Genomic DNA, 18,336 nt, shown 5'->3' with positions numbered 1-18,336 from the left:
ATGAGTTTTCACAACAGCAAAAAAAAAAAGTTTCATTCTTTATAAACACTTTTAACTTTGCTCTGGAGAGATCATAAAATACCAGTTGGAAGATAATGTGGTTTATGAGCACTCACATTTACTATTCTCTTTTTATAAAATAGCACCCTCCTTATATATCCCCTTCTGTCTTTTAACAATCCTTTTTGGAAGGCTTAAGAAGAGTATTGATATTATAAATATGTTTTAATAAAAAGCTGCTTTTGTATTTCTGCTATAAAGTTATTGCTCTGCTTGTACCATTTCTTAATTCACAATAACTGTACTGCTGTAGAGATTAACACCTTGCCTATCAGCTAACTTGTTTGTATTTGATGAACTTTTTAGGTCGTACATATTTGCTACCTTATTCACTAATCACAGACTCTGCTGTACACAGAACCAGATTTGACTCAATGGAGTGCTTACTGAGTGGTTCACTGTAGATGAGTCCTTAATTCATTATACACTCAAAATAGTTTCTGTGCTTCTGTGTGAGGATATATTAACAAAATACAATTTAAGAAAATTTGCATCTGTATCTGCAATTCTGATCCAGGGTCAATAACACAATTACTTTCTATATTTTATCCATTCAGTACATATTTATTAAACAGCTAATATATTCAGGCCCTCAACTAGGTCTCTCGATAGAATAGTGAACAAAAAACAAAGATATCCTTGTCCTTGCAGTGTATACGTTCCAATGGGTTGTGGCAGACATTAAAAAAGAATAATACAAAATAGAAATTACTTAAGTAAATACAACATCAATAAATGCTACAGAAAAAGGAAAGAGTACAGAAGGATAGAGGAGAATTTGGGAATGCTGAAGAGAAAGTAGACTGCATTTTTCAACAGAGTAGTCAGAATAAACCTTATTGGAAATACAGCACTTGAACTAAGATCTAGAGAAAGTTAGAGAGGTAGAGAGCTGAGTAAAGAAGAATCCAGTCAAAGACACAATCAGCACAGATTTCTCTAAGGCAGGAGTACTTTTGGTATGTTAAAGGGAGGGACAATATTTTGTATGAAGCCCAGGGATCAAGAGGGAAAGTAGTTAAATATGAGGTTAGAGAGTAAGTAGGGGCCATGATTAGAAAATTGACTTTTGTATGAAGTGAAAATACTGCAGTGTGCTGAGCAGGGGCATGTAAGAAATTGACTTCCATACAAAAATAACCACTCAAGCTATTGTGGTTTAAGAAAGTATGAAGGGAAGGGCAAAACCAGGAAGAGCTATTAGAAGGCTATCTCAGTATTCCATGCAAAAAAAGGATAATGGCTCTGAGGCTAGTTAGCAATGAAGGTGGTGAGGGATTGTTGCATTCTAAATAATACAGTATTTTTTAAAGATAGAGCTGGCTGAATTTCCTAATAAACTAGATATGATGTGTGAAAGGAAAAGAGGAAAGAAAGAGAATATCAAATTTTTGACCTAAACTAGAAGAATGAAGATAATGTTGAATGAGAAGATGAATGCTGCAAGAGGGGCAGTTTGGGCCAGGAAGATCAGGAGTTCCATTCAGTATCCAATGATTTGTACCGTCTACCAAATATCCTGTTGGAGATGTCTTAAAAGCAGTCTGATTTATGAGATCAGATTGTGAGAACAAAGTATGAGCCGACAAATACGGGTGTAGTCACTGGACCACGGACAGCATTTCCTGGCATGACAATGAATTGGTTCCCCAAGAAAGTGAGTGGAGCTTGGCAATAGATTATCACTGAGGTCTAACCCCCAGGGCACTTCAATTTTAATAGGTTGAGGACAACAGGAGGAATTCACAAAAGTACTGTAACAAGTCAAGTAGAAAAAAATCCAGGAGTGTTGGGAACCGCCCTGCCTGGTTTCAGAAACTGTAACCCCCCATGGCTAAGGCTGAGTGAGAACCTTGGGACCCTAAGCCACTAAGGAGACAAATCTTATCTCCCTGGCAGGGGTGCTGCCTCTGCCCACTTCACCCTGCTTGGCCCCCAGTGCATCACCAGTTAGCCAATGACAGGTAAGATTCCTCAAGGGAGGGATGACCTAAGATAGGCATGGTCACAAAGAGGCCCTCAGTGAAGGACTTGGGGGGCTATAGGAAAAGGGGGTGATGGGCCCTCGCCCCTCAGGTTTGACATAGCCTGAGTCCTCATTCTGTCTGCCAGAAGTCTCCTAATCTCTTGGCTGCCTTACTTCCCCTCCCTGATTTAAACCTGAAACAATGCTGGAAGTGGGTGCGGCCCTGTGCTGGAAAGGGCAGGTTCCCCCGGGGTGATCAGGCCTAAGAAAGAATGCATAAAACCCTGTGAAACCTGCTTTGCTAAGAACGCCCTCAATGTTCTGATAAGGGTCGGAGCATGGAATGAGTTTGTTCCCCAAAGTTTTATGGCCCTTTAACTATCTGACCCTGACTCAGAATAAGCCCTGAGTTCTTTGAATGTTATCTATTATTTGATCATTTCTGTCTGACAATGATTGATGAGCTTTACTTATACGCCTTGTATTCCTATGCAAATTAAACCCAATAAAAGCCCATTGAGGAAAAGGCTCTGGGCCCTTCTCCTTTGAGAAATCGGCCACCTTTCCTCCCCAAGCAGATCTTGTGTTTGTAGACTTATTCTCTTCCGTGGTGGCCGAGGGGGGGGGGGCTTCACGGATGAGCCCCCTCCCCCCACAGGAGAGAGTGGTGTCATTGGTTACACTTTGCCTGGCATTAATAGGCTTACATGTTGATCGTATTTCATCTCTGATGGTGTCACTAAGAGAGTCACTGTTGTCTTTTACACTACCATACACCTTTTAAAAAGTAGTAAAGCAGTGAAATGTGGTTTGTTTTATCCTCAAAACCTTAACTAAATTTGGTAAATGATCTTCAGTAGGTGTTTATGAGAAATCTGTCATGAAAGTATACAACAATTTATAAAGTGCTGTTTAAAATTTGAGACTCTAAGTCCCTAGGGATAGCTTGTTTTGAGCTAGAGATATGGAACTTGATGACGTGGGTAATGTTTAATGAGGTACAAGGCCCAGCTTGCCTAGACAGCCAATGGGACATAAAAAATCCCATGGGAAAACTTTGCCCACACTCTTCCGAAACCAAGATTTCTTACACCTGTCTTGTGTTTCATACTCCAGAGATGACATGTTTCCAATAAAACAAAGAAAGTAGCTGGCGGGGATGTGCCTGAAAGTTTCTAGGACCACAGAGTCTTGTCCATACTTTTTGTCCTGCTACAATATATATATGTGTTACCTTGATTAGAGCCTATCATTAACAGAACCTGAAAAAACTCGTGAGTCCTTTCTATTACTTGTGAAATTATTACAGATGGCTTTAGGAAATACAGCTAATGATTTCTTTAGTGTTGAGCTCCAAGTAATTCTCTCCCATTGTTAAATTGCCTTAAGAAACCTAGTTTTTCTTTCAGATATACTGGAAGTAAGAAGTAAAGCTCCATTTTGTCCATTAAGCACATGGTTAAGAGACTAAGTTTTAGATTCGATCCATATTTTAACGATAACTCTTATTACCTCTGTGACTTTGGGTAAAAAGATACATATCTTTGCTTCAATTTTCTTTTATGTACGACATGGTAACAATAGTATCTAACTGCGAAGGTGTTTTTAAGGACTAAATTAAATGGTAAATCCAAAGCCCATACATAAATACATCATACATAGTATTCAGAAACATGCATCATAGTATTCACTTGTTATAAAAATATATATATATATTCCACCCCTTGTTGGAATCCTATATGTAGACAAAACAGTATGCATCAGCAATTTATTATAAGTTCTCTTTATTATTTTCCGATTATTTTATCTTTTCCTCTGGGCATGAAAAAAATAATTTCCCAGATCAGGTGTTTAAGCATTCAAGGCTACAATCCTGCCATGAACCAAAAATGCTGAGACAAATTCTTTCTGGATTAAGTGATTCTGGGGTCATCTGAATAGTAATTCAATCCATTTCATCCACACTCAAGTACTCACCAGGAATACCTCACATGATTGTGATCGGGACGTACCGTGATTTTCACAACGCTCGCTTAAAGGCTTCCAAGAGGAATATAAAAATTGTTACACAATACATGTATATATTGTATCATTTAAGCACAAATCTTGACTTTTAGACAGATTGTATTAATTATCCACATAATCAAATTTTGATAATGAATTTGATAATTCAAATAACTACACAAAATCAAACATACATGAATGCACTGTACGAGGTTTGTCCAGAAGGTACCCAGCCACGTACTGTGAAAACCAGGGACATTTACTGAAGAAGATACAAGATATAAGAAACATTGTACACAGGACAATGATGCTTCAGTCCCAAAGTAGTCACTTTGGGACCTCACACAGTTCTAATCGCCATCAGTTGCCTTGCCCTATTTTCCTGAATCTCAAAGATGGTCTGAATTCTTTTCCCTTTCAAAGGTTACTTTAGTTTGGGGAAAGGCCAGAAGTCACAGGGTGCCAAATGTGGGCTATAGGGGGGCTGAGTCACCTGGGTGATTTGATGTTTTGCTAAAAAAACTCTGCACTATAGGTGATGCATGAGCAGTCTCATTGTCCTGATGAAGCTGCCAATCACCAGTTGCCATAGCTGTGGTCTCCTGAATCACCTGAATATTTTCCATGCAGGAATGTTCAAGCTTAATGCAAAATTTGATGCAGATTCGTTGCTTTACTTCCTCAGTCATTTTGAATGAGACAGCCACACAGTACGCATGCTCACTCAACAGTGTCTACTGCCCCCACTGACTAATACAGTGAAGTCATCACTGTTCACCATGCACATGCCAGTCCCTCTCCTTGGCTGCCAGGTTACATCGATATCATGCAAACTGTTCTTATATTAACAATGTCTGGACCTTTTCCAGACAGACCTCATATTTCTCAAGAAACCCAAAACTTCTCATCATGTAGTGTATATTACTTGAAAGTTTTTATTATATATTGGCACATTCCATTTTGAATACATTATCACTCAATTTTATCATGTCCTTCTGGCAGTAACTCAAAACGTCATATGAAAAGGATGTTTATTATGGTGCTGATTAGAATATAAAATACATTATGAATACATTTTAAGTTTAAAAATAAAATCATTACAGATACTAATGCATCCATTTATAATATTTTATAGGAAACAACAATTATAATTTTGAAATATGTGTTACAATTTCAAAGATAACATAACTACTTATAAATTAAAAAGAAAAAGTTGGAAACTTTAGATCCACATTATAACTATAGCCATGTTAAAAATAATTAAAAGGGAAAAATGATTAGGATAGTAAATTTTATGTTACATGTATTTATTGCAATAACAAATAATTTTTAAAAATGTCACTTCTGCTTAGCACGTACTGTGACTGAAAGAGTTTCCATATACTTCTGCCACACTCAAAACTCTGGATAATCTGCAAAATCTTAACTGTTTTTGACACCATCGGAGTGGAAGTAACATGAGGTAAGAAGCCCAAAACCCAGTAAAGACAAGTATGTCTAATGACAGACAGGATGAAGAAAACAATGGCTCATGTGTAACAGAAAGAAGAGGAGAGAGATCAAGTGTCATACCAACAATAACAAAAAAAAGAACAAAAGTTTAGGTGAACAAAACTTTATTCACCTAAAGTTTTAATGAATTGCTAGTTTGGGTGTGGCCTAGCAAAGGTCTAGAGATCCCCTAAGTGCTGAGCAAAAAGGGAAAGGGCTTGCATTGGTACGTAGAATACTACCGGGCAGTTCAAAAAAGAAAGAAAGAAAAGAAAAAAGACTGTAGGCAGCCTAGAAATGAGAACATTCCCGAGTGGTGAGAACCTGCAGGGCTCGATGTGTGGTCTCCAGTGCAGATCGCATGCTCCTGTGGAAATGGGGTTTTAAACAGCTCCGGGAAGAAGAGCAAATCCGGTTAACCTCTAGTCAGAGATGAAGGCCAGTTGAAGCTGGGAGAGGGAGAATGAAAAAATCAGAACATCTCTGTCTCTGGGTGAGGGACGGGACTTGTCCTGGACGAAACTATCACAAGTCTTCTTCAGAGGAGTGAAGTAGGTGACTGACAACAGAGAAACTCCTCCCCTCCACCGCAAACACTCCCCCAGAAACCAGAAATAGAGGGAATGTCTAAAAGTGAGGCTGTCTCAGAACAACAGAGAACATTCTACCCCTTACACCAGGCTAGCAAATACTGAATAACAAGCAGCAGCAACCAACAGTTCTGGGAGTAATAAGAGTGTGGAGATACCCGGCCCCCGTCCTCCACCCCCACTCCCGGGGGGCAGGCTCACAGGAAAGAGCAAAACCTAGTGTTGAACAGTAACATTTACATTCCAAAGAGCAACCTCCCCGGCAACTCAGCCTCACCCAAGCATAGGTTATATCAGAGAACTGTGTAGCTTGCTGTATACTAATGTAACTATCAACAACAACACCGGAACAGCTCAGTTCCTGACTAGATGGATTAACCCTTCCTTCCCCTCACCAGACCAGTGGCCTAAAGATATCAACGTATCGACACACTTCACTGTGTGTGTGTGTATACACTGTATATGTGTATGTATATATATATTTATTTGAGGCCACATATTATTTCTGTTACATATATTTTTAATTTTTTAAAAAATGTAAAGCAGCCTTGGTCAGCATGGCTTGGTTGCTTGAGCATCATTCTGCAAAGCCTAAGGTGGTCGGTTCGATTCTCAGCTAGGGCGCATGCCTGGGTTGCAGGTTTAGAGCTCCCACTGGGGCGTGTGTGAAAGGCAGCTGATTGATGTCTCTCTCTCACATTAATATTTGTCTCCCTCTCTTCCTCTCCTCCCCTCCCCCTAAAAATAAATTAATTAAATATTTAACAATGTAAAACATTATTAATTAATAAACTCTATAAAAACAGGCATTAGCTAGTTTTGCCATATCCTGGACTTAGCAAAAGAAGAGTTACACCCATTTATAGTGATAAATATCACTGATCTCAAATTTTCCTATTCCAATAGATGATGTCTGACATTCCACCAAAATCATACCCTTTTGTACACAATACATAATAAAAAAAGAACCAGATTAAAATAACAGATCATATGTTAGAGCTATAATACAGAAAAATTAAAATAGCTATGCTTAAAATGTAGATTCTGGTAGACAAACTAGAATAATGTGAATAAGCAAATGAGAAATTTTTGCAGCAACTTCTAAACAATGTGGGTCAATGAAGAAAAATGGTAACAGAGGCAAACATGGGCTTCAATGTTCATTAGAGAACTTGATGAGAAAAAGTATCAGTGAATTTGATGATAGGTTAGTAAAAATTACCCAAACTGAAACACCTAAAGAAAAGAAAAAGCAAAAAATTTGGAAAAAGCAATATAACATTCCAAGCCTATGAGAAAATGTCAAAGGGCCCAGCGTACATATAATTGGAATCTCAGAACACAGAAATCATGGGAAAGAAAGAAATATTTGAAGAGACATAGAAGTTCCAAAATATAACAAAATACATTTAAAACATAGATGTAGAAAGCCAGAGAACACGAAATGTGAAAGGTACCAAACAAATAAAAAGAAGCCACATAACACCCATTTCAAAACCCCTGCGAGAGGAAGACAGGAAAGTCTTGGAGGTAGCTAGAGAAAAACGTACATGACCCACACAGGAGCAAAGGAAAGAGTTACGGAAACTTCTCATCAGAAAGTACGCAAAGTAGATATATATGAGGTAATATTAAAGTACTGCAGTAGTAAAATTGTCAACCCAGATCCACATCCAGTGAAAACACCTTTCAAAAATGAAATCACCAGCAGACATATAGTATATGAAATGGTTAGGAATGTTCCTCAGGTAGAAAGAAAATGCCAGATAGAAACTTGCATATATAAAAAGTCATTTTAAATCAATCAAAATGAATGTAAATTTAAGACTTCCTTCTTCCTAAACATAATCAGTTTAACAGATGGTTGACTGTTTACAGTTTAATGGTGACAATGTACTACGTGTTTAGATCATTTTGTAAAGGTAAGGTATATGGCACAATAGGGCAATAGACAGAGGGGAAGAATTAGGTGGATGCTATGTAAGTTTCTTACATCACATTTGAAGCAATATGATATTATCTAAAGGAACACTTTGAGTAAATATATATTGTAAACCCTGGGAAAATCTTCTGATATTAAGAAAATGTTTAAATAATAAACCAATAATTAAGAAAGTATAAAATAAAAGACAGTTAATTAAAGCATCAACAGAAGAAAAGGAAAGTAGGAAAATGAAAAAAATGAAAAATAAGAGACTCTTCTCAAGGTAGTACATTTAAATCTAACCACGCCAATACTCACATTAAAATCAATTGTTTAAATGAGTTCCTAAGTATGAACTAGACTCAACTGTTAACTTTATAAGAAACAAATTCTAAATATGAAATTAAAGGCATACTCTATCAAAAGAAAATGGAGTGGCTGTATGAAATAAGATGAGGTAGACCTCAGAACAAGGAGTGCCACCAGGAATTTAGGACCCTACCCAGAGACAAGGGGTCAATGCCCCAAGAAAATATAGCAAGCTCAAATGAGTATGTTTCTAACAACAGACTTTCATAATACATGAAACAAACACTGATAGAACTAAAAGGAGAAATAGACAAACCTATTTCTAGACTTCAAAACTTCACTCCCAGGAAAGAATAAAACAGACAGAAAGCCAGTAAAGATTTGGATGATCTGAATAGAAGTTAACAACCAACTTGATCTAACTTATATGCAAATGCATCATCTATTAACATAGCAGTGTGTGCTTAAATAAAGTCCAGTACTGTAATTCTAAATTGCATATCCTTCAATAAAGCACACTCTTTACCAAATGATATTTGTGTCACATTGTAAAATGTTCTTTATGATCAAATCTCTGTTCACAGTCACCATCTTCAATTATACCATGAACATGGACTTTGTGCCTGTACATTGGATTAATCCTCTTATTAAAAGTTTTTGTTTTTCTTCATTATTTCATTGGCTAACTTGTTATCACATTTTAATCCACCTCTCAGTTTATACCATTTGAATTGTTTTTGATTCCCTAAAGTAAACTTTAAATTAAACATTAATAGGTTGTTTTCTACGGAAATTACTTAAGGAATCTGAACTGACCCAAAATATTTTTAAGTAATAAGGCTGCATGAGGGGTTAAATGATTATTGATTGTAAAATTATAAAGTTGGTATCATGGTGCACAATGTCCACCTCTAGTTGTAAGGATAAAATTGGGAATAGAATTTCCAACAGTAACTCAAATTTGAGAGGTTTTTTTATTTACAAAGAATTCATTTAGAATGGTTTCATGAAGGAGTTGAAATTTATGTGAGAGCTTAAAGGGAGGTTACGGTTTTGTTGTATGCAAAGATATGAGGAGCCAAACATAAGTTCTGAGGATCTATCAACTTCCTGAAATTGCACCGTAAGTCAGAAAAGAATATATTTTAAAAAACAGAAATGCCCAGTAGCGTACCTTAGTACTAAAACTATTTTTTAAAAAGAGATCTAGAAGGGAAAAGGCAGTCCCTCAAGATCACGGAAAACAAGGTAGGCAGTCAGCAAGTAGAAAAATCTGTCAATTCTGTTTCTGGTAAAATGTGTACTTTAAAGAAGAAGATTTTATATAGGCTGAGACGAATCTATGCAAGAGTATAAACATTTTTCCTTTGGATTACCTTCCTAAAAACAAAACGGTAAAGTATCATATTTCAGTTGACTAAAAATATCCCCAAATCTGTCACCACACAACATTAGAGGTAATGGACAATTACAGAATGTTGTGAATTACCAGTAACAAGACATTCACATCAAACTTTGTTGCCAAGTAAAACCAAACAAAAACACAACAATCCTGTAATGTACCAAGTGTGTTTCAATTTACTATGTGCAATCGAACAAAAATGTGGTCTTGATTTTCCAGATATGTGTAAATGATTTAAGCAGTAAACTTGTGAACAATAAAAAATAAATAAAAATTAAAAAATAAAAAGGAAGGATATGAGGGGATTGACACTTCAGTAATTAGTTAGAAAAAGGTAACTGCAGGGTTTTTTGTTTTGTTTTGTTTTTTTTAAATAGCGACCATATACTGTAAATAGAGCATGCAAAGCCTATGTTTCAAGAATACAGCTAAAATAATGGGAGTGGGTAAAATTGTTCAAAGAGAGTATGTGTGTGAGAAAGAAGAGCAAAGGACAGAATTCAGTGTAGGACCTGGGGAGAAGAAGACAGGACGTGAGAAGTGTCATGTAAGGTAATACTCATTATGGAAGAAAGATTACAAAGACTGGGAATCACAACAACCCAATCTCAGAAGATTACGGAGAAGAGGATTTCAAGAAAGAAGATAAAATGACGTCAAACGATGCAGAAAAATCAAGGAGGATAACAAGTGAACAAAGTATGTTAGGGTTAGTAACTAAAATCCGGGTGAGTCCTGGGTGGCTGGTTGGGGGAGGAAGCTTCATTAGAAGCAGGCGCACAGGACTCAGGAACTGCTCAGGACAGGGTAGGACTTGGAGAGTTGGAGACAGGCTATATAATTCTGAATAGGAAAAATAATGGAAATATGATGAGACAACAAAGGCAAGAGAAAATGTTTTGTTTGACGGTTTTTGAAGATTAGGCCTATCTACTCAATTTCACAAATTGAAAAGAGCCTGCACATAAGCTCTGATGTAATTAAATGGATTCACTGGCATTAATGCCTGGTTTCTCTAAATACTGGGGCTTTTCAGCGACCTTTTCAGATTTTCATTGCTCAGGACTCATTTGATTTCCCTTCTGTATTTGGATTTCCTCAAACTGTCTGGAGCCTTTCAAATTTTAGAGATGACTGGGCATCAGGACACAAATAGTTTATGTGAAGCATTTCTGTTTAGTATTCACATGTGAACAAGGAAGTGATGGCTGATATCTTAGCATAAAGCTAGACCTCTCTTGTGCCAGGTGAGTTATATTCTCAAACAGAAGTTTTGAGGCATATCGTACAATAACAAATCAAACATTTCCAACAAGCTTCGGTAAATTTACACTTTGCGATTTAGTTAATTTGGAACTTTATGTAAGGCTATCTGAACTTCCGTTCTGAAGGACAAATAAGGAAGAAAGCAAAGCATCCTAATCAGTGGAATTAGTAAGTCGGAGCTACTGAGGCAAGATAGTACAAAGCCAAGTTCAAAGAATGGCATTGGCAGGGTGTTACTAGGCAGGGACTTGTGTACCAAAGTTGTATCATTAAATCCGATAGACGTAGGCAAACATTAATCATAAAATTTATGAGCATAGCATGTTTTATTTTTATTAATTTTATTCTGATTGCAAAGAAAGCCACTGGGAAATTTTGTTCAATGGGAAATATTTTAACATCTGCCGGACGCAACTATGTCCCATGACTGATCTGTAATATTCTCTTTCCATGTGGGGATTGTAACAGCCTGGAATTTTCTTCAAATGTTATATTTTAATAACTGAATCAATCTCCTTAATAGAATCAGAATCTTTATGCTTACTTTTGTCCTGTCTTAGTTGGTTTTATTATTTCAAGAATTTGATAATTTCATCCACATTGACAAATGTATTGACTTTTAAATGTAAATAATATCTTCTTATTATCTAATGTTTGAAACATACAGTTATGATATACTTTTATTTTTCTTCTGGTAGTTTGTGAGGTTTTTTTCCTAAAAAATCTGGCAACATTTTTCAAAATTATTATGTTAAAAAAGCATTATTATTAAGTAAGTTCATAGTTTATTTGGATATCATTAGCTTTTACCTAATGTCATCTTTCTCTTCTAAGATCTCATCTAGAATATTACATTATATCCCATTGTTATGTTTTATTATTTTCTTATTGGCTGTGTCAGTTTCTCAAACTGTCCTTGATTTTGGTGACCTTGACTGTTTTTGAGGAGTACTGGTCACATAGTTTACAGGAGATCCCTCAGGTGGGATTTGTCTGATTTTTGTTTCTTTACCTTAGGGTTATGGGGCTTTAGAAGCATAAAGTGCCTTTCATGTTGCAGCATTGTTGATGTTAATCTTGAACACCTGGCTGGGGTAGTGTTTGTTAGTTTACCTCTGTATGAAATTACTCCTCCCCGCCCCCTTTTCATACAATGTTCTTTTAAAGGAAGTCCACATATGAGAAGTGGAAAGCTATGTTCTAGCTGCTTGAAGAAAGAGGGTCCATAAAAATTACTTGGGGTTCTTTTGCTCAGACAATTTGTCTATTCTCTCCCATTTACTTATTTATTCAATAACTTATTTATATGGATATGGGCTTAGGGATATTTAACGTATACTATGGTTTATAATCCAATGCTACTTCATATATTTTGTGGTTCCAATTGTTTCATTTTGGGCCATTGAGAACTCTGTCCGTTGGCTCCTATTTCCCCTTGACATCCTGTGCACACTTATATTAGTTCTTCATAGCTAAGGTTTTTGCTCTCCCTAACCCATCTGGCTTCTTTCTAAACATTTGTTGTCCTTTGTTTTTCTGCATTTTTAATATGATATCCCTAAGTGTAGTTTTGTTTTTGTTTGTGTTTATTTTTATATTTATCCTGATTTTTATTCTCTGACCTAAGTGTCTGGGTTTAGTGTCTGCCACTGGTTTTGCAATTTCCTTAGCCATTATTACTTAAATATTTCTTCTACTTCATTCACTCTTTTTTTCTCCTTCTGAGATTCTTATTATCTGTGTTATATCTTCAGTAATTGTGCCAAAGTTCTTGGCTAGTCCATTGCATTTTTTCATTCATTTTTCTCTTTCATTTTTGTTTTGAAAATTTCTATTGACGTATATTCAAGCACACAAATTTTGTGTCCTAGACCACTGGTAAGCCCATTAAAAGCATTCTACATTTCTGTTACTTTTTTTGGTATTTCAAGCATTTCTTCATGATTCTTTCTTAGAGGTCATATCCTCTGCTTACATTACTCCACAGTTCTTGCATGTGGTCTACTTTTAACATTAAAACCTGTAACAAAACTCATATTTGTTTTTTAGAGCTGTCGTAACAAAATACCAGAGGCCGAGAGGCTTAAGCAACAGAAATTTATTTTCATTTACCTCTAGAGGCTAGAAGTCCACGATCAAGATGTCAGCAGGTTTAATTTCTTCTGAGACCTCTCTCCTCCATTTGCAGATGACTGCCTTCTTGCTGTGTCCTCAAATGATTTCTATTCCACCGTGCCTGGGCTGATCCTGCTTGCCAAGAAAAATTGGACTGCTCCTCCACAGTGGTGGTAAGGAAGGTATATCTTGAGTACAAGAGACCTCTTAGGGCATATTTTACTCTAACCATGTCCTGTGATTGAAGTCAATGGAAAATGACAACTACCAAATCAATTTTTGGTGGTTATTAATTTTCAAATGAGCTTGAGTTCATTTGGTGCATTTGATAAGAAGGCATATTTTACATTCTACCTGTGGGTTACAGTGAAATTAGATCAAATTGTTAATTATACTGTTCAGATTTTCTTAATCTTTACAGGAGCTTTATTTACTTATTTTACTATTTATTGAGAGAAGTGTGTTAAATCTCACACTAAGTTTTTTAAAACTGACAATTTCTATTTTACTATTTAAGCCTTCTTATTTTGTACACAGTTTTTTAATTATTATATGATTATTATATGGTTATATTATATTTTAAATTAAAAAATCATCTCTGAGTGCCAAGAAAAAAAATGGCCCAAATGAAAGAACAGATCAAAGTTTGAGACAAAAAAATACAACCAAACAATGAAGAGATAGCCAAACTATCAGATGCAGAGTTCAAAACACTGGTAATCAGAATGCTCACAGAAATGGTTGAGTGTGGTCACAAAATAGAGAAAAAGTGAAGGCTATGAAAAGTGAAATAAAGGAAAATGTACAGGGAACCAACAGTGATGTGAAGGAAACCAGGACTCAGATCAATGGTTTGGAACAGAAGGAAGAAATAAACATTCAATCAGGACAGAACGAAGAAACAAGAATTCAGAAAAATGAGGAGAGGCTTAGGGACCTCTGGGACAACTTTAAATGTTCCACACCCAAACCATAGGGGTCCCAGAAGGAGAAGAGGAAGAGCAAGAAATTGAAAACTTATTTGAAAAAAAAATAAAGGAGAACTTTCCCAATCTGGTAAAGGAAACAGACTTCCAGGAAGTCCAGGAAGCTCAGAGAGTCCCAAAGAAGTTGGACCCAAGGAAGCACACACCAAGGCACATCATAATTACATCACCCAAGATTAAAAATAAGGAGAGAATCTTAAAATCAACAAGAGAAAAGGAGAGAGTTACCTACAAAGAAGATCCCATAAGGCTCTCAGCTGATTTCTCAAAAGAAACCTTGCAGGCAACAAGGGACTCAAAAGAAGTATTCAAAGTCATGAAAGGCAAGGACCTACATCAAAGATTACTCTATCCAACAAAACTATCATTTAGAATGGAAGGGCAGATAAAGTGCTTCTCAGATAAGGTCAAGTTAAAGGAGTTCATTATCACCAAGCCCTTATTATATGAAATGTTTCTTTAAGAAAAAGAAGATGATCAAAACTATGAATAGCAAAATGACAACAAACTTACAACTGCCTTTTCACTTTGTTAACTGTTTCTTTTGCTGTGCAAAACTTTTTATTTTATGTAGTCTCACTTATGTATTTTAGCTTTTGTAGCTTATCCATTTGGTGGTCAATCTAAAAAATTATTGCCAAGAACAATTTCAAAGAGCTTTTTCTTATGTTTTCTTCTTCTAGGAGATTTAGTTTCTGGTCTTACATTAGAATTTAAACCATTTTAAGCTAAATTTAGTGACTGGTGTAAGATGGAGTCTAATATCGTTCTTGTGCATCTGAATATCCAGTTTTCACAACATCATTTATTAAAGAGACTATCACGGAACTGGAGAGTATTATGTTAAGTGAAATAAGCAGGTGGTGAAAGACAAACACCATATGATCTCACCTATAAGTGGAACATAATCAACAAAACAAACAAGTGAACAAAATAGAACCAGAGGTATGCATATAAAGAACAAACTGACAGTGACCAAAGGGGAGGGGAGAGAGGTATAATGGGGGCAAGATGGAGGGAAGCGTCAAGTCAAGGAACATGTATAAAGAACCCATGGACAAGACAGTGGGAGAGAGGATTGAATGAGGGAGGTGGGGATGAATAGGGAAAGGAGAGTAATGGGGGATAAAGTGGGAACAATTGTAACTGAACAACAATTTTTAAAAAGTGAGAAACTATCCTTTGCCCATTGAGTATTTTTGGCTCCCTTGTCAAGTATTAGTTGACTACATTGGATTTGGGGGTTTTTTTGTTAATTTATTTTAATCAATTCTCATTTTCTTAGCCTCTCATTTGGAGTATTTAATCTATCTTAAACTATTTGTTTCTATCTGAACCACCTTTTTTTTTTCATTGCATTGAGTATATATGCAGATATTTAAATCCATAGTTAGTGTCCTTTTTCCATTGCGGAAAAATCCTCTTCATTCTTTCTTCAGCGCTTCTATCCCATTCTTTTCTCTCTTCCCTCTCTTTCAGCACTTCCTCTATGTGTATGTACAGACTTTTTAAACTGCATCACACCTGTTTTTATATATACATTTTTCATTTTTGTCTTCTCTCTGTGTCAGTTTAATGTAATCTATTCATCTGTTTTTAGTCATTAATTTTGTCTTGTACTATGTCTAATTTGATATTAAATCCAATTATAAAGTTTTGTATAAAATATTGTTTTGTAATATACATTGTTTGGTTCTTTTGTTTAGAAACAATTTTCAAATAAAATTAGTATTTTTTTCATTTTCCCTCATATTTTTTCTATTTTCTTCAAAATCTTGTGTGATGACTTCATGTGGCTTACATGTGTGTTATTTCTACTGCCAGTTTTTCTCTTAGGTTTTTACCATATGATACTATCTTCTAGCATACCTAGTAATTTATGATTCAATACTAGAAATCATTCTTTCATTAATGATGTTATTTTTCTCTAGTGAATATTCATTCTCTCCTTTGTGATGTTGACAGATTGTTAGCACAATGAGGTATACAGTTCAGACAAGACCGGGACACAATTTTGAAAGGATATAATGTACTGTTATATTGACCCTTTGGTCACGGCACAGAATGTCAGTCCATTCAACAGATATCATGGCATGTTCATCAGGGTAACTGTCTATTATTAGGCCCCAGCTGGTGTACCTCAGTGGATTGAGTGCAGTCCTGCAAACCAAAGAGTCGCTGGTTCAATTCCCAGTCAGGGCACATGCCTGGGTTGCAGACCAGGTCCCCAGTAGGGGGCACACGAGAGGCAACCACACACTGATGTTTCTCTCCCTCTCTTTCTCCCTCCCTTGCCCTCTCTAAATATAAATAAATAAAATCTTTAAAATTAATACATTAAAAAATTATTTTTAAAATGAAAAAATAAAAAAGACCATAAAGGAAGCAATATAATTAAAATTCACCTTGGAGGTATTTTCAATAAGAAGGAATTCATCATATAAATTTTGGGTATAAATAACCAACACATTTTCAAAAGAGAGGTGTAGCAAATTTCTCTAAGATTGTTTAATGCATGGTCAGATTAGATTTAATGAAATATATATTATACTCTAAGAAGCCCTAACCATATTGGGTATGATTTTATTTATTAGAGGATGTTGTATTGCTTAATTCACAGATTAAATTCTGGCAACACAAATGATTTTTCAGCTCTGCCTTTTCTTTCATACACTAGATATATGAGACAACCACACAGGTTCCATTGTTCTTGATTTCCTCTTTTTCTCCTACCATGTTTTTATTTAAATGCTCTTTACCCTTCCTGAGAGACACAAGTCTGAATTATAGGGACTGCATTTCCTTTTCTATAGGCTGACACATACATTAGGAAGACCCTTAAACTGATATACACCTCTCTTCTCAATTCTCAATTATAGTAAAGTTAATTATCCAGTCTTGGCATCTGTGAAGAGAGGTCCAGGGTCAGAAAACAATTTGCATAAAAGTGCCCTTTGCTGCTACTAAGATAATAAGAATTGTGTGTTACAGAAGTTTCCAGCTCTGAGCATTTTCAGGACACTATGTGTTAGTCATACATTTTTAAAAATTATTTTATTGTTGTTCAGTTACAGTTGTCTGCATTTACCCCCCACCACTCCCCACCACCCCAGCCATCCCCACCTCCCTCCCTTGCTTCCACCCTACCTTGGTTTTGTCCATGTGTCCTTTATAGTTGTTCCTGAAAACCCTTCCCCTCTTCCCCCCATTATCCCCTCCCACCTTCCCTCGGGTTACTGTCAGATTGTTCTTAATGTCAGTGTCTCTGGTTCTATTTTACTTGTTTGTTTTAACCCAGTTGCAGTGCCTTTCCCATATTGGTGTGTAGGACTTGAAAATATCCACAGCATGTGAGTCTGCTGATAAGGTACAGGAGGATGTTCTTACAGATTGCTAATGCACTTGAGTGTGTCTTGGAGGATGTTCTTAAGATTGTATATATTGGTTGGTGTTTGAGAACATTCTTTAAGTAAATATCATTTCAGCTCCAGCTCCAGTGATTTTTCCCAAATGCAAAGGATATTTTTGGTCTGTATTTTTTTATTCCATCTGAAAGGCAAGGGAGATTTGTTTTGCAGAAAATACAACACTTATTTGAATATATATAAAAGATATCTGCTCTTCCTAGAAAAAAAGATGGGCCAACTAATGAATATAATGTGCCCTTTATTCGTTACATTGGAAACAAGTAATAGTTTTAGCAGAAAAAGGTGATACATTGGGTTTTCTTTTTTCTTTCAAAATTAATTTCAGATCAGATTTGGAAGAGAAAATGTTCTGCCTGATGAATGTTAACTACTGTAAATTTGCATACAAAAGCATCACATTTTTTATCTCTTAAATTGCCACAGGGATTTTTAAAAATTACCGTGGGAGTTTGAAGGGCAGCAATTTGGAAAGGGTTCCGCCGTACTGCGTGTGCGGCTCATGGATAGGCAGCTACTCATGGCAGAAAATTAATAGACCGTCGTAATGACCCTCTGATTTTCCCTGGTGTTCAGGCAGCTGACTCAGTCCCCGGCAGCTGTAATTAAACAGAGCGATCTGTCAGGGAAGATAGCGCTCTTGTTGATTTTGTAAACCCCCACATTGGCTTTTCCTGTTGTGCTCTGTGGACGACACACAATCTCGACAGCATTTTGCCAAAGCCAACCGCCAGGGGACAACGCTAAGCGAGCAGCCTGTAGGATGAAGACGAGATGCTAGTGAACTATAATATCACC

The sequence above is a fragment of the Desmodus rotundus genome, chromosome 7 (assembly GCF_022682495.2).
Source record: "Desmodus rotundus isolate HL8 chromosome 7, HLdesRot8A.1, whole genome shotgun sequence".
Taxonomy (NCBI): Eukaryota; Metazoa; Chordata; class Mammalia; order Chiroptera; family Phyllostomidae; genus Desmodus; species Desmodus rotundus.
Note: the sequence above shows the minus strand (reverse complement) of the source record.